Genomic DNA, 20,851 nt, shown 5'->3' on the forward strand with positions numbered 1-20,851 from the left:
TTGTGGCATGTGGGACGCTGCCTCAGCATGGTTTGACGAGCAGTGCTACGTCCACGCCCAGGATTCGAACCAACGAAACACTGGGCCGCCTGCAGCGGAGCACGCGAACTTAACCACTCGGCCACGGGGCCAACCCCTGAGGGAGAATTTTTTTAAGGAAAAAATGGCAAGAATGCACACTGTGATTATTTTTAAGCAGCCATCTCTGAAGGCTTTTGAACAAAAGCACAAAAAGCCCCCTGGAGCACAGACCAGGACGGGTCCTGCAGGTTACTCTCCTTAATTCAAACATTCCTGTGTTTGGAGATAATTTCTTTCAGGTAGAAAATGTATGAAGTTCCTGTCGAATTAAAGATGTGGGTGAGAATTATTTTGAAGAAAAATGACCAGTTCACTTTAGTGTTAATCGGGAGGACTAGCTTCTTCTCAGATAATGTTGATAACACTGTTTCCGAATGATGTGGCTCGAGTTATGTAAATTTAAACCTCTGGAATAGGCATATTCTTTTTTTGTGTGTCCTTTTTAATCACGAAACAGCTATTTTCACTTGCCATAGTTGAGACTATAATCAAAATTCCTTTTAGTTACGTGCAGGTATATTTCGGCACAGATCTTTTATATAACAGGGTAAGCGCTTATAGTGTGTTTAGTACAGATCCTGTGAGCCAGAATTACCCTATGGAATGATCGTGAAGTCTGATATCCTTCCTCAGCTCCTGTCCAATGGAAAAGCTTCTGATTTAGTCTTCAGTATGTGACCTATCTTTCTGTCGGACGTACAGAAGGGTTTATGTTACATAGAAGTTAGGGCTTACCACTCATGCCAAAGAAATGTTCTTTTCCTTCTGAAGCACAGTAAAACTGTATGGAAATCATTCAAGAATGATGAGATGCAAGTGCATGAGGATAAGTGGAGGCACCGAGAACCCATCCTGAGTGAAGGCAGAGGGCCCCTTCCTTCAGTGGAGTCCATTCTGCCTGTGAAAGGCCCCAGCCTCTGGATGAACATAATGACCCTGCAGCTGAGTCAAGAAGACAGCGCAGCAGGCTCGGCATCATCTCTGTCTCCTCCTTCTTTCTTCGCCTCCATATCCTAACACAAAGTTCTATTAAATATTTACTTACAATTTCTCCCATATTGGTAATCTCCACTTTTGTCGCCACTAACCTCGTCTTGACCTTCATCATCTCATGCCTAATTTATTCTAAAAGAGGCCAGGGCTTCCGGAATGGTGGAATGCAGACCTCCGTAAATCTTCCCCCCATAAAAACAATGGAAACACCAGCAAAAGTGGTCAAGAGCAACTTTTTCAGAACTCTGGAAACTAATCAAAGGCTTGCAATAATATGAGGAAGGTTTATTCAAAACCTCACTGACTCTCAGTAAGATTGGGTTTTGTGGCATTCTAGCCTGTCCAGCTGCCCTTAACCTCTCCCCAGCTCCACTGTCACTGTGAAAACCAACAACCTTGCAGCTACTGGAGGGGGCAGACTGTGTATGGAGCTCCTCAAAAAGTCCTGTCTCCCAAACATTCACACTATTTGACCTGTCTTGCAGCTCCCTGGAAAAACCTCGTGAAGGGAGTCATTATCTTTTGTCCTGACTTTGAGTTTAATCTGTGCTGCAGCCTCATCCTCAGGGCATTTGTCAAAAACAGCCAGTGGCAATTGTTTAAAATCATGGCTGTGATGCCAGTTGAGGCAAACAAGAGCCTGGACAAAGCTTAAAAGGCAGATCTGCAGAATGGGGTGTCCATAGGAGGGTTTGAAAAGCTCTGATAGATTCCTGGGGAACTAAAAGGCTCTACATATGTGCAGGGCTGTGTGCATGCCCTGGAAAGACTCTGGAGGGCCCCAGTCTCTCACCTCGGGCTGACTACAGCCCCTGTGCAAGCAGCAAGGGACAGCTAAGGGAGACTTGTAAGCTGCCTGAGAGCCAAGGTCATGCCCCAACCTTCCTACACACAGAGTTTCCCAGCAAAGAATGGAATACTTATTGGTTCAAGGGATTTAAGCAAATCTCTGAGCAATCATTAGCTAATCAATCAGAGAATTCGGTGGCTGCACACTACAGAGAATAAAGAAGTGATAGAATTAGTCTAGGAAGGTTACTAAAGTAACACACAGCAGCAGCAACAGCAATAAAACAGCAGTAACCCTGGAGGTGGAGGGAATCCGATTTCCAGAGTTGTCACATCATCTAAAATGTCCAGTTTTCAATAAGAAATTTTTAAATATTTTCAAAGAAACAGGAAATTTTGGTCTATATAAGGGAAAAAGAGAGTCTCTGAGGGGTTCACGTGTTAGACTTACTAGACAAAGATTTTAAATCAGCCATTATATATAATATAGATATATAATTTATAATATAAATATAGAAATTAATATTTATAAATGTTAATATGATAAATATATAAATGCAAAGAACTAAAGGAACCTATGTTAAAAAAATTATAGTATGAGAACAATGTTTCACCAAATAGAGGATATCATTAAAGAGAAATTGGAAAAAGGAACTAAATAGGAATTCTGGAGTTGAAAGTTTTTTCATATATTTTTCTGTAAACATGGATACATCTTGTCCTCCTTGCTAGGTTATGTAGGCTCCTTAAAGCTGTAATAGTTACCATGTACGTTGTATTTCTGTGTCTCTCAATATGTTAGTATAACACACAGTTTTCCTGCTTAGCACTCAGCATACAGAATTGTGAATATATATTTCCCGTCTTCTCTGCCAGCTTGGAGACTTCAGGAGGATGGGGCCTTGTCTACTTTATTCATCGATATCCATCCAGCTTCTGACTTAATATCTGGCTGATAGTAAGTTTTCAAGGAATATATGTCGAACAAATAAATTACAAACAAATTAATGAATAAAATGAACTGTCATTTGATGAGCATCTGCTGCACGTCACACACTGAGCTAGATTTATATACGTTTTCTAAATTAGTCTTCACAGCCCCTCTAGGGTGCATATCATTATCCCCATAACCCAGTCACTAATTTCCTTGTCTTGAAGGTGGGAGAGACCATCAGTAAAATTGGTTAGCATACTATTTGCAAGTTAACAATCAGATGGTCTGTGGGCCAGGTGATCCAGGCCTCCTCAGTTCTCCTGCTGAGTATGGTTGGTTGAGGGGCTGGTTTCCTCCTACCCTTTGCAAACGAGTATTCACAGAACTGCAAAGGTTTCCTTGAGTCTTTACCTCAGAGTCATGATGATGGAATCCGTGCAGGGCCTGTAGGAGAACAACTCCACGTGTCACCCTGGCAACTCTACCCATATCCACATAGGTCATTCAGGCAAAGCCATGAACCACAGTGCATCTGAGTCTTGGCAGAACACCATATTATTCTCCCAGAACATGAGTATGGGGAGGACTGCGCGGAGGTGGTCCGAGGCCATCACCTCCAGTTTCTCATTGTGTGAGGGGTACGAAGTTTTCTGCCTTGTCCCTTTGGAGTATAGCTGCAGGGTATAGGACCGCCTAGCTGCGTCTAGAATTAGCTCCACAGCAATGGGATGTCCCACAGCTTGTGTTGCCATCTTCCAGCCTCTGTTCTTCTGGGGTCATCCTTTTGCTATGTGGGACAAGGACAACAGAGAGCTGGAGTTTTGGCTATTTCTTTGCTGTCAATGTGAATAATAAACTGTCTATATACAAAAAGGGCCAGGGTGTCTTCACTAGTTCAATCTGTCAGTCGGCCTTGGCCTTGGCCTTCCTTGCTGTTGGGTGCTTCCTGGGGCCCTGATCCCAGAGTGGGAGTCCTCTCCACCCAGACTGTGGTGTGCCTCTCCCTCACCTGGCTGTGCCTCCCCTCAGCCCATAGGCTTTGAAGTCCAGAGCTTGGTTATTTCTCCTAGATACCTTTTAATTTTTCAAGACGTCAGTGTGGGGTGTGTCACTTTTTTTTTTTCAATTTTCAAAGTAGCATAGAAAAAGATCCTGAGGATGGAGACGGGAAAATTCACTGAGGGGTATGCACTTGGAGCGGTAGCTTGCTTTCTTTTCTTTACGATCAGCCTGGAAAAAATTATCCGTCTAATTAATATGTATAATTTATATATATTTATTTATAAAGTATATATTAAAATTCAAACACCTAGCATTGGGATTCTGGAAGGGTTAATCTCTTTTCAATTCCCACGCAGCTTTTGGCTTCTTATTATGCATAAGAGGGTTTTTCTCTTCCTCCCTTGAATTTCACTAAAAAATGTTCTCTAAGAACAAATTAGTGGTTAATGGGGGAAGGGGGTGGAGGGTGGGCACAAGGGGTGAAGGGGCATACTTATTTGGTGTGTGACAAATGATAACGTACAACTGAAATTTCACAATGTTATAAGCTATTATGACCACACACACACACAAATCCTCTCTAACAACTTGCCATTGCAGGATCCTATGAGTGTGTGTGTGTGCACGAGTGTGTATGCATTCATTTGTGTGTGTGTGTGTGCATATGTGTTCGTATGTGTGTTTTTCTTAACTAGGAGAGGTAGGGGAGAGGAGAAAATCGTGACAGAGAGAGGCATTATAATCAATCAATAATCAGTGAATGCTGGAGGCACATGGTATTCCTAGCAGCAAGTCTGCACCTGTGCATACTTTCCAGAGGCTTCTGAGGACGCTGGTGTTTGGGGACTAGTTTTCGTTTAGGCTAGTCACTAAAGAGCCCAGGACACTTTATCCCCTTCCCAGCTACAGTGTTATGACAAGGAGAGTTGTAGCCATCATAATATTTATTTCCAGAATGTCTTCAACTATCTGAAAGACATTTGAAAGATTTGGTTATTGATATTCAAGTCAGAAATGTTCAGTGACTTTTCCTTACCAAAAATAAAAATGAAAACACGACTTTAAAAAATCTAAAGCAGGGGCCGGCCCAGTGGCCCAGTGGTTAAGTGCACACGTTCTGCTTCTCGGCGGCCCAGGGTTTGCCCGGTTTGGATCCCGGGTGCGAACATGGCACAGCTGGGCAAGCCATGCTGTGGTAGGTGTCCCATATATAAAATGGAGGAAGATGGGCACAGATGTTAGCTCAGGGCCAGGCTTCCTCAGCAAAAAGAGGAGGATTGGCAGCAGTTAGCTCAGGGCTGATCTTCCTCAAAAAAAAAAAAAAAAAAAAATCTAGGGCAGCAGATAAAATAAATTTACCTGTTTATGGTAGAAAATTTTGAAGTTATGACAAGCAAACTGAGAAAGTTAAAATTATCCATAATCCCATCATCCAGCAATAATAATTGGTATTTTGGTATATGTTCTTCCAGATACACATTTTAGTGGCATAACCCTGTAAATAGCGTATGGAGTATCATTTTGTAACTGGCTTTTCCCCCACTAAATACTAAATACACTGTGAACATCTTTTATGCCATATTTTTCTATGACATCCTTTCTAATGGCTGTGTGATATTCCATTACATGGACGGCCAAATGTTTATTTAAATGGCTCTAGATTGTCATATGTGATGTTCTTTTCAGTTTGTTTTTGTAAGTATAAAAACTCTGCAACTAATATTCCCGTGGATAAAGCTTTATGAATATTCATGGTTATTTTCTTGGGGTAAATTCCTAGAAATGAAATTGTTGAAATGAAGCCTATGTGCATTTTTAATGTGTTTTTAAAAATATAGACCAAATTGGTTTTATAATTAGTTTTTCTACCAAAAAAAAGTGCAGCAGAGATTTCACATATGGCTTGCTGATATTGGTCTATGATAAAAAGCTGAGGCTAACTCTCATGCTGTCATATTGTGAAAGGCAATTCTATCGAGTTAAAAATGCAATGTAGTACAGATAGGCGTTTTTCTGGTGGTCTATCTTTTTTATTATCTATCTGCCTGTCAGAACATAAATACCATGAAGAGGAGGACTTTTTTCTGGTTAGTTAACTACTGTATCTCCAGTGCCTATCCCTGCACAGAGTAGGTACTCAATAAACAATTGCTGAATGAATAAATTAACGACTCTGGGCTTTTTATAGGTCTTATAGCTAACAATACAAATTGAGGTCATTATTAGATAGTTGACTTGCATGGTGTTAAGTAGAGGCCTATGGGTGGGCTAGTGTGCAAGAAGTGTAAGTTAATTTTATTATATTGATTGACAAGAAAAATTTAATTATTGCATGTGTCAATTAGGTCCTCCAGGAAGAAACACTGGGACAGAGTTAGAAATGCAAGAGATTTATTGTGAGACATACCTGTCAAATAAAAATCTCTGAAATGTAAAAAGGGGGGAGCCAGAGCAGGCAGAGAAAGTCTTCAGATGTGGTGTGTGTCTGACACCCGTGACAGCAGAGGGGCAAGAAAGAGGGCTGGGTGGGAAGAGCCACGGACTGCGGTGCCAGTCTGATGATGTCTTGGCCAGCCCCACAGGAGCTCCAGTTTAAAGAGGACCCTTAGAAGGATTCCATGTTGGGTAGCAACGGTTCAGTCATTGACTGGGGGCTGTCCAGGAGGCTCACGGGCTCAGCTCACACTTAGAAGATCCTGAAAGTGCCACAGGTAGAGGTTTCCGCTAACTGCACTCCCGGCTGCTGAGCAGCACGCTCTTTTTGAAGGGAGACTCAAGAGGCGCACCTCCATGGTTACCACAGTCCTCTCCTTGGGCCATGCAGATGCATTGCTCCATGCGCATTTGGGGAGCCGCTTCCCCAGGGTTTGTTACAGAGTATCGCCTCTAAGCTTGCACCTTAGCAGGCCACTTCACAGGTCTAGCAGGCTGGTTGCTTTGTGGATGGTATTGTATGTGATTCGACCAGTTGATCCCCCAGTCATGGGCCCACTACGGTACTTCCTTTGCTGTGAAGAAGGTTGGATACTACCTTGTGCATGATTTCATGGCTGTGGACTAGTCAGTCAAAGCTCCCAGTTCATGGTGTTGGCAGAAAGGTGTTGGCAGGAAAGACATCCCCTTACTTGAAATAAGGAGCTATCCCCGAGAGAGTTAATTGCTGGCCCTTCTGGGACATAACGGGTCCAAACCTGTCAACTTGCCACCAAGTGACTAGTGGGTCCCCTTGCAAAATACTGCCATATTATGGGTTCAACATCAGTCTCTATTGTTGGCAGGTTAGACATTCAGAGCTAACAGTACCTCGATCAACCTTGGTGAGTAAAAACCCATGCTTTTGTGCCCAGGTGCAGCCTCCTGTTTCTGACATGGTGGCTACTCCATTTGTGTGCCCATCTTCCTGTTCTCAAGTGATTGATGACGAAGCTGGCTAGTGTCAACTGGCTGACCGTTTTATCTGCTTGGTTGGTTGCTGCCTCTTCTATGGTGGATACTTCCTGGTGGGTGTTAACATGTGATACAAAGATTTTTACCCTTTGTGCTCATGCCCATTTGTCCATCCACTTGCCTTTACTCCAGAGCTCCTTGCTGCAGTTGCCCAGAATTTCCCTTCTCGGCTCTTGACCAGCCTGTCCGGCCGTTCATTCCCGCCCGTGATTTTGCACATATATTCTCACCTTGCACCACTTCTCCTTCCACACAAAGTGAGCGATCAGGTGTACCAGTCAAAACTCCTGCCATTGTAAAGATTTTTCTCAGAGAGGGATGTCAGGAACATGGAGGAGCGAGCTGTTCCCTTTATCTCTCCCTCTTTGAACTACAACTAAGTGGACATTCATTGACCATTGGAGGATACCCACACAGCACAACAGGACGCCTGAGAGACCCACACAGCTGCACATCTGAAGGTGGGTGACTGCTTGTCTGGGAAGTGGTGGAGACAGGTGAGCACTCTCCCACCTTTCCCTGACAGCCCTGTGCAGACACCCGAACAATTTCCTGGCTGGCACAAGCACCCATAGTACCACTGTGGCCCCGAAAGTGGGAACGCTCCTCAGTGCAACTGTGGGAAGGGGCAGTGGCAGCCCTGGGCCTGTGCATGAATGCTTTCTTGGCCAGTGGGAAAGCCCACCCTGCTGCTGCGGCCCCAAAGAGTGGCCCAGGCTCAGACTCTGTGAAGAAGCCCCATCCACCGAGCAGAATGGCCAGCGTGACCGTAAGAAGAGGTGGCAGCAGATATATGTGCGTGTGAACACTTTACCGGCCGGTGCAAGAGCCCACAGTACCACTGCCCATAGTACCCCCCAAAGTGGGAATGTGCCTCGGCACATGACAGCCCTGAGCCCCTATGGGAATGCTTTCCTGGCAGGTGGGAGCACCCACTGCACCTGCACATCTTCCAGCAGGCGGGGTGGGATCAGAAACACAGCTCCTGCTTCCCTCCAGCGGCAGCAGGTGGATCTGCAACCTGATACCACCACAAATTCGACGGCAAAAGATTAGTTTGTCAAACACCGTGAGAAACTACAACTACAGCAAAGTTGCAGGGTACAAAATCCACTTACAAAAATCAGTTGCAGGGCTGGCCCTGTGACCGAGTGGTTAAGTTAGCGCGCTCTGCTTAGGCGGCCCAGGGTTTCGCTGGTTCCGATCCTGGACGCAGACATGGCAGCATTTATCAGGCCATGCTGAGGCGGCGTCCCACACGGCACAGCCAGAGGCACTCACAACTAGCATATACAACTATGTACTGGGGAGCTTTGGGGAGAAAAGGAGGGAAGAAGAAAAAAAGAAAGATTGGCAACAGTTGTTAGCTCAGGTGCCAATCTTTTAAAAAAAAATCAGTTGCATTTTTATACTCTAATAATGAATTAGCAGAAAGAGATGTCAGGAATATGATCCCATTTATAATCACAACAAAAAGAATAAAATATGTAGGTATAAATTTAACCAAAGAGGTGAAAGACCTATACACTGAAAACTATAAAACATTATTGAAAGAAATCGAAGAAGATGTAAAGAAATGGCAAGATATTCCATGCTCATGGATTGGAAGAATAAACATAGTTAAAATGTTCATATTACCCAAAGCAATCTGCAGATTCAACGCAATCCCAATCAGAATCCCGATGACATTCTCCATGGAAATAGAACAAAGAATCCTAAAATTTATATGGAGCAACAAAAGACTTTGGATAGCGAAAGCAATACTGAGAAAAAAGAACAAAGCTGGAGGCATCACAATCCTGGACTTCAAAATACACCACAAAGCTATAGTAATCAAAACAGCATTGGGGCCGGCCCTGTGGCCAAGTGTTTAAGTTCACACACTCTGCTTTGGCAGCCCAGGGTTTCGCCAGTTCGTATCATGGGCTCGGACCTAGCACCACTCATCAAGCCACGCTGAGGAGGCGTCCCACGTGCCACAACTAGTAGGACCCAACACTAAAATATACAACTATGTACTGGGGGGCTTTGGAGAGACGAAGGAAAAAAACCCCAAAAAACTAAAACAGCAGGTACTGGGACAAAAACAGACACACAGATCAATGGAACAGAATTGAAAACCCAGAAATAAAACCACACATCTACGGACAGCTAATCTTCAACAAAGGAGCCACGAACATACAATGGAGAAAGGAAAGCCTCTTCAATAAATGGTGTTGGGGAAAATGGACAGCCACATGCAAAAGAATGAAAGTAGACATCTTGCACCATACACAAAAATTAACTGAAAATGGATCAAAGACTTGAATGTAAGACCTGAAACCATAAAACTCCTGGAAGAAAATATAGACAGTAGACTCTTTGACATCAGTCTTAGCAGCATCTTTTCAAATATCATCTCTACTCAGGCAAGGGAAACAAAAGAAAAAAAAACAAATGGGACTACATCAGACAAAAGAGCTTCTGCAAGGCAAAGGAAACCAGGAACAAAATGAACAGACAGCCCACCAACTGGGAGAAAATATCCGCCAATCATATATCTGACAAGGGGTTAATCTCCAAAATACATAAAGAACTCACACAACTCAACAACAACAAAACAAATAACTCAATCAAAAAATGGGCAGAGGATCTGAACAGACATACCTCCAAAGAAGATATACGGATGGCCAACAGACACATGAAAAGATGCTCAACATCACTAATTATTATGGAAATGAAAATCAAAACTACACTGAGCTATCACCCTACACCTGTCAGAATGGCTACAATTACCAACACAGGAAATAACAAATGTTGGAGAGGTTGTGGAGAAAAGGGAACCCTCAACCACTGCTGCTGGGAATGCAAACTGGTGCAGCCACTGTGGAGAACAGTATGGAGATTTCTCAAAAAACTAAAAATAGAAATACCATACAATCCAGCTATCCCTCTGCTGGGTATTTATCCAAAGAACTGGAAACCAATAATCGGTGCCCCTCTCACCACTGCATTTCTGACGGCGTTTGTGAATGGCATGTCATCTAGGTTCTCCTGTGGAATATAATTCTCCGATTGGTCTTCTGGCCCCGCATAATATACACATCCCAGCATATCCAATTCCCTGAGCCTTTTAATGATTTTCTCCACTCCCTACCATGGCAACTCATGCATTTCAAATCCACTGAGCATAGACCATTGCTTTCTCCAGATATTTAAAGCCATCCTATCAGTGAGTTTGTCCCATCCCTTTGGGTCCTTGCCAGGGTGTTAAGTCTTGTGTTCTGAGAGGGTGTCCCTAAGTCAACAGACTGTTGCTTGTACAGGAGTCGATCAAGCACACTCAAGCCCAATCCTATGGCTTCTACTTGCATATCCCAGCTAAGCCTTGCAGCTCCTTTAGGGTGCAATCTCTTCTTCCCTTATGATTCCCAGGCTGTGCTCAGTTATGTTATGCCAGTATTTCTCCCCAGTTATTGATCTGGGAGCCAGGTGAGGAGGTGGGGACAGCTTCTGGGGGGTACCGTGGTCTTGCAGGGGAGACGCCTCTGCAGGGTCTTTCTGCATAGGGGAAGTGCTCACTCAGAACACGGCCTCTGGGAGGAAACTCTTACTGGGGAGGGTAGGTGGCCTCTGCAGAGGGGTAGGGACCCTGTGAGGGTCCAGGGTAGTGTACAGAGCCAGTCTTTTAGGGGATCCACCCCTACCATGTGTCAGGGTCCCGTATTTTCTACCAGAGCCCTGGTCTTAGCATAACAGACTTGCCGTGGCTGAGTTTTCAGGAGTCTCTGAAGTTTGGCTACCCTGAACTTGCCCCACAGCTCTCTGTTCTCTTACTGCAGGAGGTAGGTCTCTTTGTAAGCTGTCCTCAATATTTCCACCGGTCGTTAAGTAGGGAGACCTCTGGCTCCTGTGTCCTACGTTGGAGTTCTTCTTTGTCCCAAACACTGCGGCTGAGTCTTCATCTCCATACTGATGGGGTGCCAGACCTGGAACTCGACTCCTTCCCTCCCTCTGTGTCGGTTCTGACTTTAGTTTCACGTAACAAAAATGAACTCAAACTGGCTTATGCAAAATAAGGACATTAGCCTCTTGAGTAGTGAGTCTCAAACTTTTTAGGCTCAGGATGTCTTTATACTGTTGAAAATTATAAAGGAGGAGGATCCCAAAGAGCTTTTGTTTATATGGGTTATATCTGTTGAAATGTATTGCATTAGAAATTAAGGCTAAGAAGAGTTAAAAATACATACTTATTAATTCAATTAAAAATAGCAATAATGATTCCACTATGGGTTAACATAAATAATACGTTTTTAATGAACTATATCTATATTTTCTAAAGCAAAAAAATTAGTGAGAAGAGTAGCATTGTTTTATAATTTTTCAAATCCTTTTGGTGTTTTGGTGTTTAATAGAAGACAGTTGATTCTCATATCTCCTTCTGAGTTCAGTCTGTGGCTTTGGTTGAATTATGAAGAAAATTTGGCCTCACAGAGATGTAAATTGGAACAAAAAGGGAATATTTTAATAGCGTCGTCAGGTAATTGTGGATATTTGTCTTTGAAACTACACCAAAACTTGACAAGCAGTAGTTTCTTAAAGGATAGCTCCAATGTGGAATCTAAAACCACACCAACGATCTTTTTATACTTTGTTACCTTCAAATCCGTTGGTCTATCTTGCACTTGAATGGATCTCTTACCAGAGCATGATTTTGTAGCATCAGGCATCAGTCATTTCGAAAATACTATTTCACTGAGTTATGCAGATCTTCCAAATATTGACACGTTTTATTAAGCAACGTCAAAAAATCACGTTTGTTTGTATCACTACCAATATCATCAGGAAAGTCTTTAAGTATTGGTAAACTGTTAAGCTCACAGTGTTGGATACAGTTTTCTAAAATCCTAATTTTCACTTGAAAGCTTGCGTTTTATCATTGGCAACAATATTGTCAGTTGTTTTCCTTGGAGTTAAAGGCTCACTTTATTTTCAATAAAATGTCTGCCAAACATCCAGATCTGAATGAGCGTGCTTCGCCCGTCGGTGGTTGTTTCCAGTAAAATGGCATTACAGGGAAAAGCGGCTGGTCCAGTTCCTGGCTCGGCTGCACGCGTGCTCGTCCTGGAGATGACGACTCCGCCCCAGTGGACAGCGGTTCTCTATGCGTGTTTCCCACTTCGTCTCACAGAATGCTGCAAAGACATGTACTCAACCGTCCAGATTCAATACAGTTAATAATTTTTACTGATGCATCAAGGGCATTCTTAAGTGAAACTGTTTGCTTGTTTTTTTTTTTTCAGTAAGTGCATTTGGTGAAGGATATAATGGCCACTTGCACAGTTTGGTGCCACTATTGTGACACTTACTTAGGTGCCAGCAGTTTCTTTCGCTATTGTTTTGTGCTACCAATAGAAATGTTGACATGGTGGAGCAAAACCCTCAAATAATGTCTTAGTGATATGATGATAATGATTTTTTACTACATAACCCCATGAAAGAGCCTCCCAGATCCCCAGTGGTCCACGGTCGTATTCAGAGAACTGTAGCCTTAGAGCATCTTTTTTTCCAAATGCAATGCTCCTTGGAGCTTTAAGCCTCTTCATCTCAGCCAAGGAGCCCTGACCGTAAGGTTGGGCCTGCAGACTTCACAATTTTGCATTGAAATTAGGTGTGAGACAAAGAAACTTTGATGTTTAATCTGCCAACTATCTATTTATCATCTGGCTTGTTTGCTAATTTATTTATATCACTTGGTTCATATGGTCTATATTAGAAGCTGCAGCAGTGAACTTATCAATAAAATTTTGTAAATATTTTATAGTTAGTATGAAACAGATTGATGAGATAAAGATAATTTTCCAGCTTGACAAATGAAGCTGTCCAACTTCTAGATGGTCCAAGGATAAGAGTCACTTAGAAGAGGGCAGAAATCAATTCTGGTATCTCATATTGGCGAAGTCCATTTTTCTTTTCTAGAATTAATTACAATTATACCAGAATTTAAAAGGATGGCCTTTTCAATATGAATTCTGTTTTTATGAATTGCTGTTCAAAATGAATAACACTTATTGATAAGTAACTTCACAGAACACAGAAGTTCCTGTATTTTTTTAAGTGCATATTTCAATTTAGGCCAGTTTCAGCTTAAGCTTCAACAAGATCAAAAAGCCATCATGTGGTGGGGAGTTATACTATAAATATTTTTATGACGGTCACGAGGACTACAAAGGAGAATTTCAGTGTGTCTTCAAGTGATGCGAAGAACTTGCTTTATCCTAGTAGCCGCCAGTGAGAACGTGGAAATCCACAGACAATACTGCTGTAAGGGAACCAAGATGTGAGATGCCGTTGCCTTGAGAGAGAACCTGGAAGGTTTGACCAAGTGTCTGCCAGCGTTTCTTCTGGATAAAGTGCTCTGAGCCCAAGGATTTAAAGACTCCTTGTTAGAGAACGTGTCTGAAACAGCGACCCTCAAAGTGGTGAGGGAGCGCATTCATTCGGACCACTTTTTTTTTTTTTAAATTGAGGGCCCACTGTAGTCCAGGCACTGTACTTGATCTAACGGAAAATTATGAATATGTGTCAAGTCTGAGTGTTGGAATTAACCAAACGCTTAACGGAAGTTCATCGATATCATGACATGATAGAGGAAAATGGAGATGGTCCCAGGCTGGAGGCGTGTCCACCGTCTCCACTCCTTGTCTCCCTACTTTCACTCTGGACCCTGCACTGTATCCTCTCCTCAGTCTGTCACTCTCTGAGGAAAAGGTGTTACACATTTCCTTCCTTCCCACCCCGTTCCCTTATTCAACAAATATTTATGGGCCATTGCCCGTATGCTGGGCTCTCTGCCAAGCACCAAGGACACAACCATGAACAAGGCAGATCGGTCCCTTTGGCACTTGCAGGCTAGTTGAGGGGACAAGAGTTAGACAAATAATTGCATAACTAATTACAGTTGTGGTAAGTCTTACAAAGGAAAAATAAAGCAGCCGTGGCAGTGTACAGCAGGAGATCTGACCTAGCCTTGTGGGTTGGCATTTAGATTCTGCCTCACATACAGCTCAGGCAGCCAGAGTCACCAGGATGACGACTAACTGTGCAGACCGAAGGACCAGGGGACACATGAAGCCACACTAGGGTGACCAGCGGCCCAGGTTTGCCTGGGACTGAGGGCCTTCCTGGAACGTGGAACAGTTAGTGTTACCACGGGGGAAGTCCTGGGTTAATCCAGATGAGTTGATTGCCCCAAGCTACCCCCATCCCAGGACATTTTCTATCCAGAGAAAGGCCATTGGCTCCTCTGGAATTGATGAATCTCAAAGAGCCTCCTGGTAGTGACATGGATCTCCCCCTCCTTGCCATCTAAAGGAGTGGGACGCAAAGGGATGGGTTGTAAAATGCACAAACTTGGTCACAGCAGGGGAGTCCTGAGGGAGATCTCTGCCACTGCAGAACACAGTCTAGTGTGGCACTGGGGAATTCCGCGGCCCCAGGCCCAGGGAGATTTCTTCAATTACGGAGGGAGGTGCGATTAAGTGACCTTACTATGGTTACAGAGTGAGCTGAAAGAATAGGTGATGCAGGTCTGGTTTCCATGGAAACAGACTCTGAGACGAAGATGCTGTTGCTGAAGATTTATTCGAGCTCACTCTTGGGAGTGAGGGAAGCAGGACTGGCCAGAGAGAGGCTGACGGTGAAGCAGCTGTGTAACCAGGAAGCCTTAGCCAGGAACCTCTGCAGGTGGAGGGACGTTCAGAAATGTGCAGACTGAGGCAAGAGGTCTGGGTCCACCAGCCGTTGTATGTAGGCTGACCCCGGGAGGAAGCATAATCTTTTGGCTAAGAGTGCTTTCTTTCATTCAGCCAAGGAAACGAGGACTCAGCCTGAAGAGGGCATCTGTGGGGGTACACGGTCTGCTCACTGGGTCCTTGGGCTTCAGTTCAATGTTCCCATGATACCGCGTGTATCACTTATCAGGAACTGCCCGGAGACATCTCTGTAGCATGTAATTAAACAACTCTCCTGACTCCAGAAGGATGCTGGTGGATATGTAAAATCATAAAGTTGCTGAACGGGCTATAATTACTGTGTAGTGCCTTCACAGAAAAGACACTGATTATTTCAGGTGGAAGCTGACTTTTAAAATACAAAGTGTGATGCGCCCCTGAGCAAAGAAGCAGACATTTCTATAATGCCCACATTTGCCAAGACAACATCTCATTAGTTCTTGATCTGCTCTTGTAGTTTACTACACTTCTTTAAGAGGATTATTCTGAATTCTTTGTCAGACAGTTCATAGATCCCCATTTCTTCAGGGTCAGTTATTGGAGCCTTATTAGTTTCCTTTGGTGGTGTCATGTTTACCTGACTTTTCCTGATCCTGGATTCCTGGTGCTGGCAGAAATGTCTACTAAGCTCCCTGGCCAGATGGGGTTCTGTGGGAGGGCAGAGCTGCTGGCTGGGCTGTCTGCTGAAGTGCTGCTGGGCCACTCAGCTTTCCAAGCACTCCAGCCAGGCTTCCTGATTTGGGGGTGGTGGGGAGGGGGTACCCTCAGCCTAGGCAGGGCTGTGAATGCCCAGGCAGGGAAGCAGAACGGGCTCTGAGGACAGCAAGGCTGGTTGTTCGGGGTCTTGAATCAGGCAGAACTGTACACTGAGTTCCCCAGATGGATGAGGCCCTTGTCTTGCCCCTGCAGGTGGGCAAGGCCACAGGTGGGGCTTTCTATCTGGGCACCACTGTGCACAGGGACTCCATCTACCAGGATGCGAGCCCTGGTTGCTGCAAGACCCGCCCTCTCTGAGCTCCAGAAGTCAAGTCCCACAGATTCCACCTACATCCCTGTGAGGTGAGATCCGAGGGGCCTCCGGGAAGTGGCCCACAACGCTGGGGGAGCTGAATGTCCACCTCGGGCTCACTTTTTCCCCCTGGGGAAGCTGTAGGCTTGGGGGCCCTCCTGGTGTGGCAATAGGCCAGCTTGCGGAAGGGGCGTGTGGTCAGCACCCGGCCCCTGCTCTCACCTTTCTAATGCGGTTTTCTCAGTCTGTCGTGCAGGGAGATGCTTCAGGCTCACCCCGGGGTTCTGGGATTTTCACAGTGGTGTCTTGTCGCTAGTTGGTTTTCCTGTGAGGGGAACTGAAGTCAGGAATAACCCATGCTGCCATCTTGATGACTGCATTTTTCATTCAATTCATTGTGTTCTTCAGCTCCAGAATTTCTATTTGGTATTGTTTTGTGATTTCCGTCTTTGTTGAACTTCCCATTTGTTCATGCATTGCCTTCCTGATGTCATTGAGTTGTCGATCTGTGTCCTCCTGTAGCTCACTGGGTTTCCTTAAAACAATTACTTTGAACTACTTGACAGGCAATTTGTAGATCTCCATTTTTGGAGTCGGTTACTGGAAAATTATTGTATTCCTTTGGTGGCGCCATGTATTGATATTTCACGTTGACATCTTGCATTGCTGTCTTTGGATCTGAAGAAGGGGTCCTCTCCTCCAGTGTTACCACCGGCTTCATGAGAGCAATACCCTCACCAGTCAGCATGGCGAGCAATGCTGAGGCTCTCTCTGACATTTTCTAAGGATGTGCTCACTCCACACCTCCTGTTCCCTTGTGAGGGGGGCATTGCTAAGATTATATGCCTTATTTCCATCCCACAAAACCAGGCTGGGTGCTGGGAGCCTCTCTTTTGTTTTCCCTGGGGCTGTGCCCCAGATTGCCCAAGTTCGTGTGCCTTCTCCCAAGCCTGCAGATTCAGGCTGGCTTTCTGCATGTGCTTGCTTGCCTTCTGTAAAGGCTTGCTCTCTCCATCCTCAGGGTGCGCATGGGGAGCTGCCCACAGTGAGGGTGTGTAGGTGAGGTACTTGGAGCATTGGGAGTGCTCTGGGCCAGTTGAGGGGGTCTATAGGCAAAGCACCCCAGCGACTCGTGGGCAGGCGTCTTCATGGGCTCCATGAAGTGGTTAGTAGAATCCACGTCCCTCTGATGTATTCTGAGTTGTGGTTGCTGTGCTCCCAGCTTCTCCCAGCCTTTCAGTAGTCCCGGTCACCTCAGTATTCTGGGTGGAGCGGGAAGGAAGTGGGCCTCTTGAGCAGCGACCAGCATGGCTGGGGAAGCCAAGCGCTCACTCATCACGCTCTCAGTTTCCCTCCTTGGGAGAAATCGCAGGTGGAGGGGGTCTCTCCAGCACTGAGTTGCGCCGCCTTCGGGGAGAGGTGACGTGGATAAAGTGAAATTATTCCTCTTACTCTCTTTAATGCATCTATTTTCAGATTTTTTGTTCCAATGGTATGCTGGAACTTCTCTGCTGGACTCCCTGGCTCCAACAAAGGATACTCTCATTGGTGGGTGTTTGTCAAAATCAGTGTTCTGGGGGGGATGGTGATCTTGCTGATGTCACTTAATCCTTTGCCCATTTTTAAAATCAGATTTTTGTTGTTGCTGTTGTTTAATTGTAGGAGTTCTTTATATTCTAGATATTAATCCCTTATCAGTCATATAATTTTCAAATATTTTTTCTCATTCTGTGAGTTGTCTTTTCACTCTCTTAATAATGTCCTTTGATGCACAAGTTAAAAAATTTTTTTTTCAAGGAAGGATTTGCTCAGAGCTAACATCTGTTGCCAATCTTCCTCTTTTTTCCCCCCAAAACCCCAGGGCATGGTCGTACATCCTAGCTGTGAGTCCTTCTAGTTCTTCTATGTGAGCCACCACCACAGCACGGCTACTGACAGACTGGTGCTGTGGTGCTGCGACTGGGAAAGGAACCTGGGCCACCAAAGCATGGGAGTGCCAAACTTAACCATGAGACCGTCAGGGCTGGCTCAAGTTTTAAATTTTGATTAAATCCAACTTGTCTGTTTTTTCTTCTGTTACCTGTGCTTTTGGTTTCATATCCAAGAAATCATTTCCAAGTCCAATGTCATGAAGATTTTCTTCTGTTTTCTTTTCAGAGTTTTATAGTTTTAGCTCCTGCATTTAGTTGGGTCTTTAGTCTGTTTTGAATTAATCTTTATATGTAATCTAAGGTAAAGACCCAACTTCATATCTTTGCATGTGGATATCCAGTTTTGCCAAGATTGTTTTGTTGAAAAGATTGTCCTTTCCCCATTGAATGGTCTTGCACCCTTATTGAAGATACTTTGATCAGCTATGTGAAGGTTTGTTTCTGGGCCCTTGAGTCTATTCCATTGGTCTAAATGTCTGTCTTTATGCCACAATGACTGTTTTGATTATCATGGCTTTGTAGTAACTTTTGAAATCAGGAAGTGTGGGGCTTTCAATTTTGTTCTTTTTAAGATTGTTTTGGCTATTTGGGGCTCTTTGAGATTCCATATATGTAGTTGACTTTTAAATTTTTTCTCTTAAAAATTATTTTTAATTGAAGTATATGACATATTAAAAACTGCATGAAACACAAATGGCTTATCAATAAATTATCACAAAGTAAACACCCGGGTGCCAATCACTTGGTCTAAGAAAGGGAACGCTGCCAACACATGAGGAGTCCCCTCCCAACTGCTATCTCGTTATCCCCCACTAGCTACCCCCCAAAGGTAATGACTGTCTTCTTGCTCTCTGATGCTGCAGTTTAGTTTTGCCTGTTTTTGAACTTTATATTAGTGGAATTGTACAGTACGTACCCTTTTAGTGTCTGACTTCTCTTGCTCAGCGTTTGCCCGTGGAGTCCTCCATGGTTGTAGTTCCCTCGTTCTCATTGCTGAAACACTTGCTTATTCACAAGCAGCCTTACCTCTAATTTCAAAAAGACTGGGCATTTGTTTTACTTCTATCTCCTAAAGAGGCACATATTTAACAAGATGCGTACTCTCTGGGCTTTGTCGTTTGTCAATCAGCCAGAATCTGCAGGCCTGACATATTCACAAAGCTTTCTCAGGCAGCTGGGAAAGCTCTGCCATACCTAATGGCAGGACGTCTAGGCAGGAAGGTAAGAGGGTGGTCTGGCAGTAGGCACCGGGGAAAAGTACTAATATTTGCGTTTTCCTAGAGCCCTTCCAGAGAATGATGCAATTTAATGGAAGCGTTATAATAGTGAGGATTTCGAGTCCTATGTCAAATTGGAAGTGCAAACGCTTAGCACAAATAGACCTTTCAGTAGCTCTTAAATCACACCGCATAGGTAGGTGACTGCTGGTTTTCAATTTGAGAACAAGCAATGTCTGACTGGGAGCTGGACTACTCCTTCCATCATGAGGTGCGTTGAAGTGAGCCTGTATGAAGAGTCACTGGGCTGAGTAACGCCAGTGAACCGGCACGTGAACAGAATTCTGCTTCACACCCGGGCCCACCTTTCTCCCAACTGACCTCCCTCCCTTCCCCTTTCTCTCCACCCCACTTCCCACTTGCTCTCACATCTGCTGGAACTATTTTCAGAATTCCTTGTTCAAGCCAGCTCAGTTTGACATAACTGGCAGGTTGACTCATGTGACTAGTTCAACTAATCACGGGTTAGAAGTCTGTCATTATGGTACCACTTTGAAGCTATCATAACTCAAATGTTGTCTTGTGAACAAATTTTCCTCCCTTGCCCTCAGCTTAATGTCTCATTCCCATTTTAAGTGAGAGATCCCTGAAACTGTCTTTTCTGTCTCACTCACTATTCTGGCTTAATTCACTATCTTCATTGCTGAGCTAATTGGAGTTGGAATGTTATTTCCTCTATTTTGGAAGAGATATAAAGTAGTTGGAATATGACTCAGAATTAAATAAGCTATTTTGTGCAGGAGGTACCTATTTTACAGTAAACACAATGATCATAATCATCTTTTGGGTGTATAAGCTGTTCAGATCATGATTGGGTCACAGGTCTTCAGAGCTCAAAGAGGTTCAGTCATCATTTAGTTGAGACCAGCCTGTTTTAGAGATTGATACCTGAGCTAATGTCTGTTGGCAATCTTCTTTTTTGAATTTTTACTTAATTTTTCCCTTCTTCTTCCCAAAGATCCCCAGTACATAGTTGTATATTCTACTTGTGGTCCTTCTGGTTGTGCTATGTGGGACGCTGCCTCAGCATGGCTTGATGAGCAGTGTCATGTCCACACCCGGGATCCGAACCAGTGAAACCCTGGGCCACTGAAGCAGAGCACGTGAACTTAACCACTCAGCCACAGGGCCGGCCCCTAGAGAGCTTTTTAGTAGCTATTTAGCAGCTGTACTCTCCTATGGGAATAAGATAAAATGAAAACATGGTGATTATAAAATATGAGATCTTGAAACTGGGACTTATGTTTATTCATCTTTTAATGCCGAGTACTATGTAAGTAAGTATTCATGAAATACATGGCTGATCTAAAGGGGTTTCCCTTATTTCTCTCCCCTCGTTTATCACTCCCCTATGTGTATGATGTGATTTAAGAGATACTGAAAGGTCTATTTGCCCCCGGTTTTTGCCATTCCAGTTGGATATGGTACTTAAAATCCTCACGATGACAGCCATTACATTAAAGTATGTCATTCTCTGGAAGGTCCTTGGGAAGATGCGAAAATTAGAACTTCTGCCTAGTACCTACTGCTTTGATCTCCCTTGTGACATTGTTCACTGTTCTTAGTGCTACTCACACTTGGCCCATTCAAACCTTTCATATCTCCTTCCTCAGAAC

Source organism: Equus quagga, chromosome 4 (assembly GCF_021613505.1).
Source record: "Equus quagga isolate Etosha38 chromosome 4, UCLA_HA_Equagga_1.0, whole genome shotgun sequence".
NCBI lineage: Eukaryota > Metazoa > Chordata > Mammalia > Perissodactyla > Equidae > Equus > Equus quagga.